This window comes from Bacillus rossius, chromosome 7 (genome assembly GCF_032445375.1).
Source record: "Bacillus rossius redtenbacheri isolate Brsri chromosome 7, Brsri_v3, whole genome shotgun sequence".
Taxonomy (NCBI): Eukaryota; Metazoa; Arthropoda; class Insecta; order Phasmatodea; family Bacillidae; genus Bacillus; species Bacillus rossius.
In genome coordinates, this window is record NC_086335.1 from 2,514,961 (window position 1) to 2,532,483 (window position 17,523).

The 17,523-nt window shown below is 45.3% G+C and overlaps 1 protein-coding gene across 14 annotated transcripts in view; it reads left to right on the plus strand.

Annotated features, from left to right (window-relative positions):
- LOC134533641 (serine/threonine-protein kinase tricornered) overlaps positions 1–17,523 on the plus strand; it is a 455,610-nt gene that overhangs the window by 272,416 nt on the left and 165,671 nt on the right. Inside the window, exon 2 of one of the 14 annotated variants that reach the window (XM_063371166.1) lies at positions 13,996–14,045. The exons of the other annotated variants lie outside the window; for them this stretch is intronic. The gene's annotated coding sequence lies outside the window, so the exon portion shown is untranslated. The remainder of the gene's footprint in view (positions 1–13,995; positions 14,046–17,523) is intronic. 14 annotated transcript variants of the gene reach the window in all.

Here is a 17,523-nt window from a genome sequence, read left to right on the forward strand (position 1 = left end):
GAGTTACGAACATGCTGGACGAGTAGGCTCCTCAAAACAGCAACAGTAGCGCCCTCCTCGAAGGAAACGCCCTCCTCGGAGAGGATTTGAACCAGCTCGTCACGGCGCAGACGATACACCCATCCCGTGACCGGTGACCCCATGGTGCATGCAAGACAAAAGAGAAAAACAAACGCTTTAATAGTCAACATAACACAGCAGAGTAGCGCAGTTGAAGGCTTCCATGAGCTTCATGGGACAGTGTAAACAGGTGAAGTACATTCACGTGAACCTTCAACTGCGTGTAACACTATCCTTAAAAATACTGAATAAATTATGCTGAGTAAATAGTGTTCAAAAGGGGTAATCTAACAATTATAGCCAAGGATGGATGCAAAGGTTGAAGTAGCAAATAGTTACATTAACTTAGTTCGTTTAATCATGGGCAAAGGCCTCACGTAAAACATTCTTTCACATACAAAATTAATACTGATAGCAAAAATAATTAGCGGTACAAATGCCACGGCAAAATACGTGAACACATATCCATGTTTTCCTTAGGATGAAATGCTTGATAGAATACATAATATTAACTTGATAGATACTTGATGGAAAGAAATTTTACAATTAAGTATTAACGCTTACACACAAGGATAATGAATGTTATGAACACTGACATGCCTCATTAGAGAATACAAAAAACGTCAAATGAACATGCAGGCGACCGCGGCCTAACCTACACTAGGCGGTATAAACTTACTGTAAAGCATGATAAAGCATGATATAAAAAGAAAACTCACAAATTAATACATTAAATACATTACGTAAAAACAAGTCCTAACGAAGACTGTAGACCAGACGGGGAGAAACGTCAAACAAACTATGCATGGTACTAATACAAAAAACGATCAAGGAAAACAATAAATGCCAAATAGAATTTAGACGGTGACGGCCGAAATAAGAATTTATAGTACAGCTATTACCAAGTACCGATTACATTACTGTAAGGGTCACCACCTTACAACACTTACGTGCATTCTCCCCGCTGTCACACACTCTCTCTAAACGGAGGTGTTAGCGTTTGGGGTAGAATTGTTTGTGTGTGCAAAAAACGAATGTTTCAATTCATCTCCAAAACGGTGTGACCGATTTAGATACGGTTTTCTGTTAAAGGTTTGAGATTCATCGGCGATGGTTTTTAGATAGCTGTTATGGTGTTACCTCGCCAGGGGGCGTTGTAATATACTGTTACGATCGCGCTTGGCTGCAGTGCTTGGCATCGCCGCGCTCGTTCGGCCTGTCTGCGCCCCCTTTCACCTGCATCCTCTCCCTGGTATCTCGTGTCATACTATCGCGCGACATCCTGACCGTCGCAGCGCGCACCTGCCTCAGATCGAGTTACTTAAAAGAGGCCGCACTGCGGAATAAAAGGACTCAGACATGTTTATCGGCGCGTTTTGTGGGAACCCGATGCTTGTTGCGTTTATCGGCGTTCTTTGAGCAGCCGCCGCGTCCTTCGACAGGACTCACGACGCGTTTCTGGACATTTCGACGGCGAAGGTCGCGCGATATCTCGGAGACATGCCCGATTGTTCTGGACGGGAACCCAAGGGCTATATAAGGAGGTTGGGCCGACCTTCGAGTCAGTCAGAGACTGAGTGGGGAGTTCTCCCGCGGCGGAGTTTCCGGGCGATAGAGTGGCGAAGTCCTTGGACGAAGGTTCCAGGACAGGGAGTGAGAGAGTTCAGTGGAGTCGGGAGTTTTCCCGCGGTGGAGTTTCCGGGCGATAGAGTCGCGGGCGCGGCGGAGTCCCGAGTGAAGTTGCGAGCGAGGAGTCGAGCGGATCCTCGGCGAAGGCAAGTGTCGTCGGTGGCGGCGGAGTGCGGCGACGGAGTCCCGCGGCGGAGACCCACGAGGGGTGCTGCGGCGAGAGTTGCGCCAGAGGTGCGGCCCAGCGAGGTGTGTGGAACGAGTGACTGGGGAATTGACATTTCTTTACCTGTAATTAATTATTTGCTAATTTAGAAGATTATTTGTAAGTGACAAGTAGAGGTAATAAATAAAACTGTGTGTGTGATAAAAATCTTTAATTGGGCTATCCTTTACGAACCCGCAGGGAAATCGTAACATTTTGGTGTCAGAAGTGGGATAGCCCTAATTAACAGATTTTGGATTTTGTTACATTATTAGAATAATAGTTAAGGATAGAATTTAGTTTACGAGAATAGTTAGTGTTTAGAACTTTAGTGAATTTGAAATTTTCTACAGTTAGTTTGAGTATACTGTAGTCAGTGTTAGTTTTGAATGTAATAGAGTTATTGTTAGTTAAATTAGAAGGTTCAGCTAGGTCATTTAAAATTAAGAACAGTATTAGAAAAAAATTATTTAGGCTTGTAGTATATGTGGACAAGAAAGATGGCTGCCGATGAGCTTAAGAATGTCCTGGCATTCTTGGCCGAATTGAAGAGTGGCCAGGAAGAAATGAAGAATGAAATGAAGAGTAACAGGGAAGAAATGAAGAATGAAATGAAGAGTAACAGGGAAGAAATAAAGAATGGCCAGGAGAAAATGGAGAATATGCTGGACGAGATGAAGAGTAGCCAGGAAGAAATGAAGAATGAAATGAAGAATAGCCAGGAGAAAATGGAGAATAGGCTGGACGAGATGAAGAGTAGCCAGGAAGAAATGAAGAATGAAATGAAGAGTGGCCAGGAAGAAATGAAGAATAAAATTGATAATTGCCAAGAAGAGATGAAAAAGAAGATCGATGAAACCAGCAACCAGTTGGAAGGCAAAGTACAGTGTTTAGAGCAACATGTGGCAGAACATGAAGAACTAGTAGCACAACAGCTGGCCCAACTCGAGCACACCACAGAACAGCGAATATCAGCGGTAACCGAAGAATGGCGCCGGATGCTCAAGGATGCTACATGTGCTACGAAACGAAGCAGTTATTCTGGAGATGTGAAGGTGGAAGGCGCAACCTGTCATTCAAAGTTCAAGCCACCCACCTTCGATGGCCAAACATTGTGGGCTGTCTACAGAAGACAGTTTGAGGCAGCTTCTGAGGTAAATGGCTGGGACGAGGAGGAGAAGGCTACAGCACTCGTCCTGGCCCTGCGAGGACCTCCACTCGAGCTACTTCAGACCATACCAGTACCAGAGCAGAAGAACTATGCAGTACTGGTGGAAGCTCTCGAGCTAAGGTATGGCGACCGACACATGGGCGAGGTATACAGAACAGCCCTGAAGACACGTCAGCAGCGGCCCTCAGAAACATTCCAGGAATTCGAGGCAGACATCGAGCGTCTTGTGTACCTCGCTTATCCAGATGCACCAACAGAATTTCGACAACAGCTGGCAACCAGTGCATTTATAGATGGGATCAGAGATGCAGAAGTACAGCAGACTCTTCGTTTGGCCCGGCACAAGAAGAGCTGCGATGCCTTGGTCCATGCCTTGTAAATTGAAGCGGCATGCAGTGCTTCAAGAAACACCAGCATTAGGACAAGGAGAACTGGACTGGAGCCATATACTGAAGGAAATGCCAGAAACAACACTAATGAAGGAGATATCAGGGCATTGAAGAAGTTGCTAAATGATTCTCCGGGTACCCAGGCCCGAAGAGTAGGACGCCCACGGTGCTTTGTCTGCCAAGAATTAGGACACATCCAGCGGGAATGCCCGACACACAAGAAGACATCACAGAAAGAAGACAAGCGAGAAGAACAGGGAAACGGGCAGTAGCTGGTGTGAGGGGGCACACGCCAGCTCTACGGAAAATGGTAGCCCCTAGGGTTTTCCCAGTATCCTTACTTCGCAGAGGTCAGGACAGTTTGTTGCTTAATGGATGGATCAATGGTAGACAGTGTTTACTCACTGTTGACACAGGGGCATCAGTGTCTATCATCCGCTCAGACCTTGTGAGTAGGGACAAACTGAAGAGAACACCCATTCCATACAGGCTTAAAACAGCCACTGGGGACACTGCACCAGTGCATGGATGGTTGGAATCGGAAGTAAGGATTGGGACTTGGACATTACCACAGAAATTTCTTGTTGCCGATATCACTGATGAAGTAATTCTAGGATTGGACATAATGAATCAGTATGGATTTGTTATTGACATGGAGGGACAGGTACTGCGTATAAAAGGGGAAGAGGTGGCTTTGTTTACCCCTGATCAATTGGAAGTTCCTGTAATGCAGGTAGTAGTTAGCGAATCTGTGTCAATTCCAGCAAACCATGAGCAGATTGTAGCTGCTAGAATAATGGGAGACCCTAGGGGCAACATGAGCTACCTGATTGAGCCGGATATGACTTTAGGATTGGAGAAGCTCCTGATTGCTCGAAGCATTGCTAAGGTCGGCGAGGTTGTACCAGTCAGGGTAGCCAACCTTGATTCGCGAACGAGGGTTCTGAAACAGGGAGACCCAATAGCTAGCTGTGAACCAGTCTCTTGGGTAGGCCTGTATGAGTCTTCTTCACCTAGCATACATACCGAGCAGAGACTTAATCCTAATTTAGAACAGTTATTGGAGCGAAGCCAAGATAATCTGACAAGTGAAGAGATGGAAGAAGTTACTTCTTTCCTGTTGAGAAATCAAGATGTTTTTTCCTTAGGGGACACTGACCTTGGAAGAACCAGCATCGTGTATCACCGCATTAACACTGGCGATACCGAACCAATCCGACAAGCACCACGGCGACTTCCTCTAGCGAAACAAGAAGAGGCAGAGAAGATGATTGCAAGTATGATGGAGGGTGGTGTCATAGAGCCTTCTGCAAGTCCTTGGGCTTCCCCAGTCGTTCTGGTAGCGAAGAAGGATGGCCAACTGAGGTTCTGTGTGGATTACCGGAAGCTGAATGATGTCACCAAAAAGGACAGCTACCCCCTCCCACGTATCGATGACACACTTGACACACTCTCTGGCACCAGATGGTTCTCTACGCTGGACCTAAAGAGTGGTTACTGGCAAGTGGAGCTGCACCCCGAGGATAAAGAGAAGACTGCTTTCTCAACAGGAAGTGGGCTGTTTCAGTTTACTGTGTTACCATTCGGATTATGTAATGCACCCGCAACCTTTGAGAGATTGATGGAACTTGTGCTGCATGGCTTGACTTGGAAAACATGTCTAGTGTACCTGGACGACATTATTGTGGTGGGAAATACTGTAAAGGAGCATTTAAAGAACCTCCAGGACGTATTTGACAGGCTTCGCCATGCACAGCTCAAGTTAAGTCCAAAGAAGTGCTTCTTGTTTCAACATGAGGTAACATTCCTCGGACATATTGTATCACAGGTTGGGGTCCGAACAGACCCTGAGAAGATCCGGTCTGTAAAGGAGTGGCCACGGCCTGAAAACAAGCATGATGTAAGGAGCTTCTTGGGTCTCTGTACCTACTATAGGAGGTTTGTACCTGGGTTCGCAGCCATTGCAAAGCCTCTGCATGAGCTGACCGAGGAATGGAGGCAATTTCTGTGGACGCCAACATGCGAGACTTCCTTTCAAGACCTGAAGAAAGCCCTGTGTACAAGCCCTATTCTCGCCTATCCCCGTCAACATGGAGACTATATCCTTGACACAGATGCAAGTGGAAGGGGGTTGGGAGCTGTACTTTCCCAAGTCCAGGATGGGAATGAAAGAGTCATAGCATACTACAGTAAAGTTTTGTTTAAGCCTGAAAGTAACTATTGTGTCACAAGAAGAGAACTTCTGGCTCTAGTAAAATCCTTCCGACATTTCCACAAATATCTGTATGGTAGGAGATTCCTTTTACGAACTGACCATGCTGCACTTAAGTGGCTGTTACAGTTCAAGAATCCAGAGGGACAACTTGCTAGGTGGATTGAACAGATACAGCAATATGATTGTAAGATTGAACAAAGGAAGGGCCGAATTCATAGCAATGCCGATGCTCTTTCTCGAAGACCTTGCAAGGTAGACTGCAACCACTGCAAAAGAGCAGAGAAAAATGAGGGAATCGAAGATATTCGGCGAACTACTATAACAAACGGTGAAGACAAATGGGACAATGCCAGCTTGAAATCGGCTCAGCATCAAGACCCTGACCTGGGACCCATTATAAGCTGGATGGAAAAGGGTACTGGACGTCCATCATGGCAGGAGGTATCTAGTGACCGAAAGGAAGTGAAGGCTTATTGGGCACAATGGGATTCTTTAAGGCTTGTGGATGGGCTGCTCATGAGGGCATGGGAAAGTCCAAATGGAAAAGTAGTTAAGATGCAACTATTACTTCCAAAGAGTCTAGTAGCAGAGGTGTTGAAAGAAATCCACGATGGTACTTCTGGCGGACACCTAGGAGTTAACAAAACTCTGGGTAAGACCCGCCTACGCTACTATTGGTTGAAATGTCGCCAGGATGTGGAGGCATGGTGTAGAAAATGCGAAACATGCTCGGCTAGGAAAAGACCACAACATTGTAGTCGCGGAAAAATGCAAGCCTATAATGTGGGAGCTCCATTTGAAAGGATAGCAATCGACATCGCTGGGCCATTCCCCAAGACTAAAGATGGTAACCGGTATATTCTGGTAGTGATGGATTACTTCAGTAAGTGGCCAGAGGCTTATGCACTTCCCAACCAGGAGGCTACCACCATTGCAGATACACTAGTCAACAACTTCATTTGTAGATTTGGGGTACCAATGGAGCTTCACTCAGACCAAGGCCGCAACTTCGAGTCCACAGTGTTTAAGGAGGTGTGCCGGTTACTAGGCATAAATAAAACCAGGACTACAGCCCTACATCCTCAGTCGGATGGCATGGTGGAAAGGTTCAACCGAACTCTAGAGGAACACCTTGCCAAGGTCGTGGCCGAACATCAGCAAGATTGGGATCAACATATTCAGTTATTCCTGATGGCTTATAGGGCTGCCATTCATGACTCGACTGGGCAGACTCCTGCAAGTATTGTATTTGGACAGGAGTTGAGGCTACCCTGTGACATCAAGTTCGGTCATCCTCACCAAGAGTCGACCAGCACTACCGACTATGTCAATCGCTTGGAGGAACGAATGACATTTATACATGACGAAGCCCGTAGGAACCTCCGAATAGCGACAAACCGAATGAAGACAAGGTACGACATGAAGGCTAACTCGGCAGGATACCACGAAGGCGATTTAGTGTGGCTGTATAACCCTCAGCGAAGGAAGGGCAGGTGTCCTAAGCTTCAGACAGCATGGGAAGGCCCGTATGAAGTATTGAAACGGTTAAATGATGTGGTGTACCGTATCCAGAGGGGGAAAAGAGGACGAATGAAAGTGGTGCATCTAGACCGATTGAAGGGATATGCGGGAAGAAATGAATTACCTGTTCGGGACGAGCAGGTTTAAGGAGGGGGCAATGTTACGATCGCGCTTGGCTGCAGTGCTTGGCATCGCCGCGCTCGTTCGGCCTGTCTGCGCCCCCTTCCACCTGCATCCTCTCCCTGGTATCTCGTGTCATACTATCGCGCGACATCCTGACCGTCGCAGCGCGCACCTGCCTCAGATCGAGTTACTTAAAAGAGGCCGCACTGCGGAATAAAAGGACTCAGACATGTTTATCGGCGCGTTTTGTGGGAACCCGATGCTTGTTGCGTTTATCGGCGTTCTTTGAGCAGCCGCCGCGTCCTTCGACAGGACTCACGACGCGTTTCTGGACATTTCGACGGCGAAGGTCGCGCGATATCTCGGAGACATGCCCGATTGTTCTGGACGGGAACCCAAGGGCTATATAAGGAGGTTGGGCCGACCTTCGAGTCAGTCAGAGAGATTGGGGAGTTCTCCCGCGGCGGAGTTTCCGGGCGATAGAGTGGCGAAGTCCTTGGACGAAGGTTCCAGGGCAGGGAGTGAGAGAGTTCAGTGGAGTCGGGAGTTTTCCCGCGGTGGAGTTTCCGGGCGATAGAGTCGCGGGCGCGGCGGAGTCCCGAGTGAAGTTGCGAGCGAGGAGTCGAGCGGATCCTCGGCGAAGGCAAGTGTCGTCGGTGGCGGCGGAGTGCGGCGACGGAGTCCCGCGGCGGAGACCCACGAGGGGTGCTGCGGCGAGAGTTGCGCCAGAGGTGCGGCCCAGCGAGGTGTGTGGAACGAGTGACTGGGGAATTGACATTTCTTTACCTGTAATTAATTATTTGCTAATTTAGAAGATTATTTGTAAGTGACAAGTAGTGGTAATAAATAAAACTGTGTGTGTGATAAAAATCTTTAATTGGGCTATCCTTTACGAACCCGCAGGGAAATCGTAACAATACGTTTTTCTTCTTACTTCTATATATGAACTGCTGAGGGTCTAATAGAGCAGAAGAAAATTGTCGGAATTTATGTGGAGGCTGACTTGTACTCTTCTTGCGTGCTAAAGACAATCTAACCTCTGACTACACCTCACTCGGAAGCGAACCCAGAACCCCTAGCACTGCATCTAACTACGCCACGGAAGGCTGCTATTCCCGTGTCAAGTAAACGGGGAAAATTAAGAATTTTTAAAATGTTTTAGTTCTAAAAGTATCAGTTTTGCTTTATTTTAACATATTCTAGTGCCTGTTCCGAAGTACCAGTGCCAGTGTTGTAGTATGGACGAGCAATGGCGGATGACCTGGATGGTGTTGGCAATTCCTTTCTAAAATGGCAGTGCTACCACAGAGGTGTAGGTGGAGCACGTGGCGCTAGGGGCGGCCAGGCGTGTGCTGTGCGTGCCGGTGTCGCCCTAACGGACACCCAGGTCATAGCACCCGCGGCAAGTGGAACGGCGCGCCCTCACCATGCGGGCGGAGAAACCAGCGCACCTTTAGTATTTCCGCTGCGACCACCATCAAACCTTCGCTTTCACTTAGCATTCGCTGCACTCCTTTTGCAATGTCACATCAGTAGTTCACGTCCTGCGCCGCTCTCCTGCTGATGGTTCCCCCGGCTGCCGAGATGCCTCGACCAGCGCCTGTGCGCCGCGGACCTGAGTCCACCCGCCCTCGCGCTCAGCTGGCGTGCGTCTGAAGCAAGGGCTTATGTGATTAGAGTCGAGAGTCAGGTGTCTCTTTGTTCGCTTTTGTGTGATATGTATATTCATCCGCTGGACATTAGCATTTCAATTAACAATGGCCAATGATACATATTATCTGACTTCACTAACATTATTTTGAACATTCCTATTAAATAATCTCTCAATTCAATAGCTCTGAAAAAATAAACTACGCAAACTTGTTCGTCTAGTATTTCAACAAAAAACAGTTCACAATCACAAACAGCCATTCATTTCTTGGTGGTATTTTCCTTTGATATGATCATTGCCTGCGTCTTATTTGCATTGATTCCACGAGTTTTCGTAACTTAATATCTGATTTTTTTTCCTGAGTATCTGATTCATTATAGTCCATGGGTGTTGAATTTGGTTTAATATAAGTCTGACGACTAGAGTGCTGTTTGCACTGACAGCCATTCCTTCTTGACTCCAGCAATATGCTGGATGTCATTATCGTGCTGAAAGTGATAGTCGCCATCGATGTCCAGTTTCTGTAAGATGTCAGGTTCTGCCTGTATGTAGTCACACACACAGTATGATCAGACACACTAGAGACTAGTACAGGACAACTCTATACTAACAACACAAGGAGAGTGTGAAAAATAACCTAGTGCTAGTGGAAACTGCCCACTGCCAACTGCCCACTGCCAACTGCCCACTGCCAACTGTCTACTGCCCACTGCCGCCTCGCTGCGCCACTCGCTGGGCGAGACGGCAATACGGACGAACAACACTTAAGTCACATACTGAGAGTTGTGAAGTGATAACCTTGAGTGCAAAGTTGAGGCAAAGCGAGGCACATGCAGTCTCTGTGACTCATCGCAGTCCTTACAGTGAGTGTTGACCGCGTGACTCGTCTGTCATTTGTCACTTGTCAGCTGTCAGCCGCCCGCCTGGCGTGGCGTCACCGTTCCACTTTCTGTCATTGCCACTCTTTCACTAGATATTGGACTTAAATCCTTTCCCCACTCATATATATTTACAATTTATGAGATTCCTACGACTGTATTGTGGTGATACTTGGGATACATTTTCATATATAGAGGTAGTTTGTGAATTTGTGAGTTTAATTTTAAATGGTCCGGTGGTGGTTCAGTGAATGCCAAAACAAGCAACGTGTGTTGAGAATCATGTCCGGAAACGTAGCCCTTCAAAGTCACAGAGGTGCAGTCAGTGGAGAGGATGAGCAGTGACGTAGCAGCGCTTCTGGCGCAGTTGCCGAACACCGAACACCGAACACTGTTGTGTATACAGCTCGTGAGGAAACTGTAACGTCAGCTTCCACAGCCAGTTGGAATATACGAGCATCGAACATACTTTAAATGAAATAAAGTTTATGAACAAATAGTTTTTTTTTTTAAATATTTATATTAGCTAATGGCCGGCATGCGCTGCTATGCCTCTTTCAATTTTTTTTGTAATTTGTTTGAAGTAGGTTCACTCATACAAAGCATCCCTCTCTATCTCTATATATGTGCCTCTATAAATATCAATCTATTTCTGTATATATACAAATCTCTATGTTTATATTCATTTCACTCTTATCTCTGTATCTATGTTTCTATATATTTAAATCCATCTTCCTGTCTATGTCTCTATCTTTCAATCTATATATTAATCTTTACAAAACTGAAGACGAATACATAAACAGTCATTTATATATATATGTTTTACCTTTTATATTTTAATTCATCTTTTTACATGTCACAGGTATACTTAGGCATATAAAACACGCGCTTATTCGAATGCAACGTTGTCAAAAATTTAAAGCAATTTGTGTAGAACTTTCTGAGAGGTTATGATTTTGAAAGAAAATTAACATTTTTATTTATATCGATTGCAACAATTATTATATATATATACACACACACACACACACACTGTAAGACAGTGTTCGTGTGAGCAACATTGGGGATGTGAGAGTCTGAGAGCAGGTTGAATTGATGTTGGTCTTTGCCGAGTGGATGAAATACAACGGATGAATCCCAAGGATTGTTTGGTTTTTGTCGTCCTTAGTTTAATGCACGTTTTGAAGAGTTTCTTTCTCCTTATTTGGCATAAAAAATATTAGACATTAATTAACCAAATGTATAAATGTATTCGTTTAAAATACATTAAAATTATATTTAGAGAGTGTTATAACCTGCCTTTCATGTATCATATGGCATATAGCAGTTAATGTGAAAAAGGTGCATTATAGAGCAGCTACAGTTGTGTAAGTATATGTTTCTTCTCTATCGCGTAGCAGAAAGAAATATACCTCGTAAAGAAATGTATAGGGGTGAAGTCTCGACTACTGTTTGTATATTTTCCACCTACATGTGTTGTTAGTACATATATTGTTAGTATACTTTCTACCGACACATGTACGATTTTTTAAAATTGTTTTAGGAAGAAAAAAAATTTCGAAAGTGTATTAAAGTAAAAGTACTATTATTTCGTAAATATTATTACTACTATTTATAATGTGGGGAGAACTGGGTTAGTAAGGGATAGCCCAATTAATTTTTTTCACAGTTTTATTAATTAATAATATTTACATTAAAATTAGTTCAAAATGTCCGATCACCAATCACTGATACTTAAAAATGTTTATTCCCAAGTCACTCCATGTCTGTCAAGTTCCGCAGTTCGCACTCCTCACTGGTGCTAGTCCGCGCCTGTCCACACACACACACACACACACACAGTCTCGCGTCACTCTAAGAGGAGGAGGAGGGGGTCTCTCACCCTCTTCGCCGATGTCGCACTACCCTTCACTCGCGGAACTCTCCGAACTGTCGCGGGACTTCGTCGTGGGATTCCGTCGCTGGACTGGCGTCGCTGCTTAAATACGTGTAGGTCGTCTTTCTAGAACTGTCGAGAGCAGCTGAGACGCATCGTGTTATCCCGCGCCGACCTGACGCAGGAACAGTATATAATAGCGTCGCTTGTTCACACCACTCCGCGCGGCGGCCCGCGGAATATCCAAGGCCGCTCAGCGATAGATAACAGCGCCGAGGGATGACGATGCGCGGCGAGAGGAGGGGGGAGGGTAGCGAGGACCCTAGTTATCCGGCCAGGCTCTCGTGGCATGCCTCACGTCAGTGGCCGTGAAGGGCCGCCAGCCAGATCAGAACCTGGCGGGTGTCGCGGTCCTCGCGTTCCTAACAGTATGCTTAGCGTTGGTGCATTTTTACTCCTCGGTGTACCTGTATACATTGAGTGCCATGCAATTTTACTACGAACGATATTGAGTAAATTTACACAAAATTTGCCTAGGTTTCTTTTTTCTCTTGATTTTCGCGCATACGAATACATCGCGAAGTAAATGTAACACGACTTGTTTAACTTGTCATATAAATATAAAGCATATCAAATTACGTGTCTTTGTACATATTTATTTTAACCTATCCTTGTTGTAACGTTACTCTGGTGAATTTTATGCCCTTTTACAGCTATGCTAGCTGCAGTACCCGGTGTTTCTCGGGCTGAATACAGGGTGATACATTGTCCGCGAGTTAAAGCAAAGTGGATAGTGCTATACGACAGAGTGGTGGACATAGAAAAATGACACACAATTACTGTTTGTATGTCTATGACCTATCATTTTCTGTTTTAGAAAGTGTTTGCTGCAGCGCCATCTAGTGGCTAGTTATAGTGAAATTGATATCGCGAAAATATTCTCCGTCATGGCGATCGGTCAAACAGTGCTGCAGTTTATCAACGTCACACATATAAACATCCTATTATATATATATGTATATATGTGTGTGTGTGTGTAAGTGTGTGTGTGTGTGTGTGAGTGTGTGTGTGTGTGTGTAGTTGTGTGTGTTTGTATAACTGCAATGTAGTTAAATAACATTGGACCGTGATTAGTTTAAAACTTATTTTATTTCCACATATTCATTCAATGTCATTAAACGTGCTAGTTTATATTAAAATGTGCATTCGTTTATTTTAAACAAAGCCTGTAGATCGATGTATGTAGAGTGATAACTGTATCCTACATTTTTTTAATTAAAAAAGAAAAATTAATTAACATGTTATTTGTAGTTAACAAATTATTTTTACATTGTTGACAAACAGTTGTACAACCGTGCTGCTAATGAAAACTCTGTTATTTGCTCGATGAGAAATCAGCAGTTCCGGCACTTATCAGAAGCTACGTGCCCTAGCATGCTTGTATTTAGTTACGCTCGTACTGACTCTGTAACACCATAGAGAGAACCACAAATATTAGCCTACTCCTTAGAGATGCATATAAACCAGAAAACGGAAGTTTAACAATAGAGTAACATTTGAAATACAGCTACATAAGTAGAACATGCCATAGTTATTACATTAAAGTGTTAAATTAATCATTTTTCAATAGGTACCTTAAACGCCTTACATGTAACTATAATTATAATTACAAAAGAGGCTTATATCTCAGATAGTTTTGCTCTAAACGAAAAGTGGTGAAAATATTTCCCGTTTTGGGAATCTAAGTTTGCGTCACTGGAAACTTTTTGATTTTATGTGTATAATTTTGTACCTATGGTCTTTCGAAAATCTTTGTTTTATTTTTTTAATATGCTCATATCTTTGATGTTTATATTTTTATCAAAACATTTTTTTTAATTTTGTCTTATGCATATATTATATGTTTTTTTATGCCCGAAAATATTTTAGTTGATTTGTTGAAGTTGTGCCCTTTTGAATTTTTATATTATATTCTTTTTTGGTCACTTAATTTCTTGCTGCTAAAATTATATGTAAATAAATGCACTTATATATAGATATATATAATATTTTGTAACCACCCCTCATCATCTCCGTGATGTTGACGAGACATTAAACTCGCTCATTATTCTCCAGATGACCACCCCAGTGTTTATAATTACGAACTGCCCACAACAGCAACAGCTTTCGAAAAGCGTCTCTCTTTTGTAATGCACCGCTGAATTAATAAACGACTAATGTGGTGAATTGTAACAGGAGTGAATTGGTATTGAAACTTTTTTCTCTTCTTCTTTACAGGTGAGCGAGTTTCTTTTGGCGACTTCTAGTTTAATGCTGCTTCATTTGAGGTAAGAAATACATTTATTTTTGTCTGAACGCGTAGTTACCTGAAAGACTCTCAGAGGTTCTCGATGTTTCTCTGGCGGCGAGGGACTTTTCTATGGAAGATATACTGTTGCCAGTTATACTGGATGATAGAAGTTTCTAGTGCATGTGTTTGTGCATTATGACCTACAAAAACGCGCCTCGGTTTGCTAGTCTGGTCCGGTTCAGCACAAGATTTATCATAGCTCAGATGGACTTTCCTACCTGTTCAAGGACTTCGTCACTTTTTCGTCGCGGTGGAAATTAACATATATTTATGTTTTCGTATGTTTAATAACACGTACAATCTTGTGTGGCAAAACATTTCATGATATCAGCCAGCTCTTATTAGTTAAAATGGCACGTAGCCGCCATATTGTCTTGACATGAATGAACAGAGCTTCAGTGAATGGAGCAGGTGGAACTGAAGAGAACTCGTAGTGAGCAGGCACGCGTGTTCGCTCACGAGCTGCTGGGTGACGCGTGGACAGCCACGGACAGCCACGGACAGCCACGGGCAGCCACGGACAGCCACGGACAGCCACGGGCAGCCACGGACAGCCACGGGCAGCCACGGGCAGCCACGGACAGCCACGGGCAGCCACGGACAGCCACGGGCAGCCACGGACAGCCACGGGCAGCCACGGGCAGCCACGGACAGCCACGTGCAGCCACGGGCAGCCACGGGCAGCCACGGACAGCCACGGGCAGCCACGGACAGCCACGGGCAGCCACGGACAGCCACGGGCAGCCACGGACAGATACGGGCAGCCACGGACAGCCACGGGCAGCCACGGGCAGCCACGGACAGCCACGGGCAGCCACGGACAGCCACGGGCAGCCACGGACAGCCACGGACAGCCACGGGCAGCCACGGACAGATACGGACAGCCACGGGCAGCCACGGACAGCCACGGGCAGCCACGGACAGATACGGGCAGCCACGGACAGATACGGGCAGCCACGGACAGATACGGGCAGCCACGGGCAGCCACGGGCAGCCACGGACAGATACGGGCAGCCACGGACAGCCACGGACAGCCACGGACAGATACGGGCAGCCACGGACAGCCACGGGCAGCCACGGACAGATACGGGCAGCCACGGGCAGCCACGGACAGCCACGGGCAGCCGGCGTCAGGCCGCCATGCGCTGGCTGCCAGTGTTTTCACAACCAATCACGTTCGCATCTGTGACGCCAGCGCGTCGCGACGGACTTCCCGATCAAAAATAGTTTCTATTTTCACCGCGTCGCTTTTGCGACGTTATTGTTAAGACCGTTAGCATTTTGTCTTCAAAAAATGGTTAGACAGGTGTATTGTCAAGATTTTGATTACTGAAGTTATCTGCGCAAGCTCTGAATTTGTTGCACCCCAGTGATTTTCTCGACTGAATGTTAAATTATTTATAAACATGTTTATCTCGAACATGTCGATTTAATAGAAACCTACAAGCACTGATGGCTGTTATGTGTTTGGTATGTAAGTAATTTCAGTTGTTGAACAGAGCTGCTACGGTTTACTGGCATGTTGTCGCGCACAGGCCTGACACACCAGTTGAGCTGCACCGAGGCTGAGGCAACCCGCCCGTAGTGACTCGGAGCCTGTCTGCCCTGGCCGTCCAGGCTAGAGCCGCTCACTGCGGGGGTCTGGGGGGTCACAGCCGGGACCGCCTGCTGGCACGGTCTGTTCCTTGGTCCAGGTCGCTTACAGCATTCTTTCCCGTCTGTTGCCACGGCAGAGGCCGCGCCCGTACCAGCCATTCCCCGATGAGCCCAGGCAGTGGGGGGATGTCCAGGGACATAGCCTACTGGTACCACGAGGTGCGGGGAGCCTACATGTCGGATGTTGCCGAGTGCCGGCGCCTAGCAGGAATCAGGTTCCCAGCCGCCGCGGCTCGTGCGCAGCAGGGCGGCCGCCTGTCCCTCCAAGGCCACGAGGCGTGCCTCTACCGAGCGACTTGGTGTTTCACTTTCTGTCGCAAATGTACAGGCTGTCCATAAAAGAATGTCCCAGTTTCAATGTTAAATTATAACAGTTTAATATAGACTATTTACAGCAAATCGTTGAAGGTAAACTAACCTAGTTCAATATGTGCACCTTTGGTTATACAAACTAAATACCAATTTTACCCAAACTTGGTTAACAAGTCCGGAGTAATGGACGCAATAGCCTCTTAAATTTCGTGTCTCAACTCTGCCAAATCATTAGGTAGTGGCGGAACGTAACTAGACAATAGTTTGGTTTACAAAAGATTAAGAACATGTATTTAACGCATTACGTGCTCGCTTAAAATTTTTGGCTCATGTTTTATGCCATCGGGGGTTCAACCCTAATTAATTAAAAACAAATGTCATCGGGTATACAATCGTATTCTGTCATTGGAATTGAAAACTGAATTGTTAACAATCGTTGCCAACTTAATGTTTTTGACAAATCCGTACAAAACCAAGACAAGTTGTTACCTGTCTGTCACCGTTAGCAACAACCTTGTTTTATTCATAAAATATTTTTTGGCCCCATTAGTGGAAAAACAAGTATTATTATCTACGCGCTTATTTATTTAACCTTTGGACACATAACTATAAATATAAATATATATATATATATATATCACAATAGATTAATATTTCAGAATATTAATCAAGCAAAATAAAAATGTGTGCAGGCTAAATAAAATAAATTATATATACTTCCAAATCTAAATGCTTTACCAACAATCCTCTGTATAGGGTAATATAGTTACTGTTACTACTATCATATGGATAGATGGTATAATTTATTTCCCAACGGAGAGAGCGTTTTTAAACGATGCAGGTGCCTGAGCACAGTAAACCACATGGACCACGGGCTAGCAGCCGAGCAGGAAGCACACAGGGAAGTAAGCTTCGCACGGGCGGGCACGCGAGCGCAGGCTGCTGCTGCAGATCGATAGCTCGAAGACGCCACTCGCCGCAGTCGATAGCTCGCGGACTGGTTCGAGCACGCACAATAGGAGTTGCTATCGCGGCCCGTGATGTCAGTGGTGAACATTACCTGCTAGACAATATTTAGGAAGCGACAGATATTTATGACCACTTACATCTTGTGTTAAAGTTGTTTCGCATGTTCAAAGGAATATTATTTTAAGGGACCCGCCTAGTCAGGTGTGTGTATCTGTGTTAGTGAGGCGGGATGATAAGCGCGACGCTCGCTGGTGCTTCTAGCGCGGTATCGCCTCTAAGCGCAAGGCTCTGAACTGGCGCGCAGTCTGTCGTCGTGCAAAGACAACTATGAAATTTGAGCGGTGATCGTAACATTATAGGTATGCCGCAGAAATTAATATAAAGGTGTAATGAATGTCCCTTAAGTGCTTTCAAGAATCTGTACCCGTTGTATTATGTCTAAAAAATACTCTGAATACACGTTTTTTAACTGCTCTTAAAATATACTTTTGAAACTTTATCCGAAAACAAAGCTTCTT